Here is a 617-nt window from a genome sequence, read left to right as displayed (position 1 = left end):
TTAGAAAATGGTTTTATTGACTAGAATAGAAAAAATTATAATGTAGCTAGCCAATAGAGATCAAATGAACCTAAGAAAATAGAGTATTATTATATAAAAGTTACAAAAAGTAATTAACTAATAAAGTAATAATCCAATCTTAAGAAAGAATATTTAATTCAAAGAAGAAGAAGACGTTTAAAGGAAAACACAACTGAGACATTATAAAATTCATTTTCAAGTGACTTTGCAAATGCAATTAATTACGGATATCATAGGCAAATCTTGTTTTCAAACATAAAATCACTACAGTTGATCCGAATCGTCTACAAAGTTGAAATGATCAAATCCAGTTATTCAACAAAAATCACACGTGATGATCTAAAAGACAAACAAATGGAGAGAGAGAGAGTATTTAATGCCTGGTAATAAGTGTCATTGTTATCTAAAAATAATGTCCAGACATACATTTGATAAGAGTCATTGTTATTATTTATTGAAGTGACAATGCAATAATGCAAAGCCAGCAAAGGTCATAGTCAGAACACTTGCTGAGTTGTTATGTTTGCCTGCTATACATATAATATTTATTTATATAATAATAAAAATAAAAAATATTTTTAAATATAATTAAATAT

This window comes from Arachis duranensis, chromosome 7 (genome assembly GCF_000817695.3).
Source record: "Arachis duranensis cultivar V14167 chromosome 7, aradu.V14167.gnm2.J7QH, whole genome shotgun sequence".
NCBI classification, from domain to species: Eukaryota; Viridiplantae; Streptophyta; class Magnoliopsida; order Fabales; family Fabaceae; genus Arachis; species Arachis duranensis.
The sequence above is the reverse complement of the archived record's forward strand: the minus strand, read 5'-3'. Positions refer to the sequence as shown.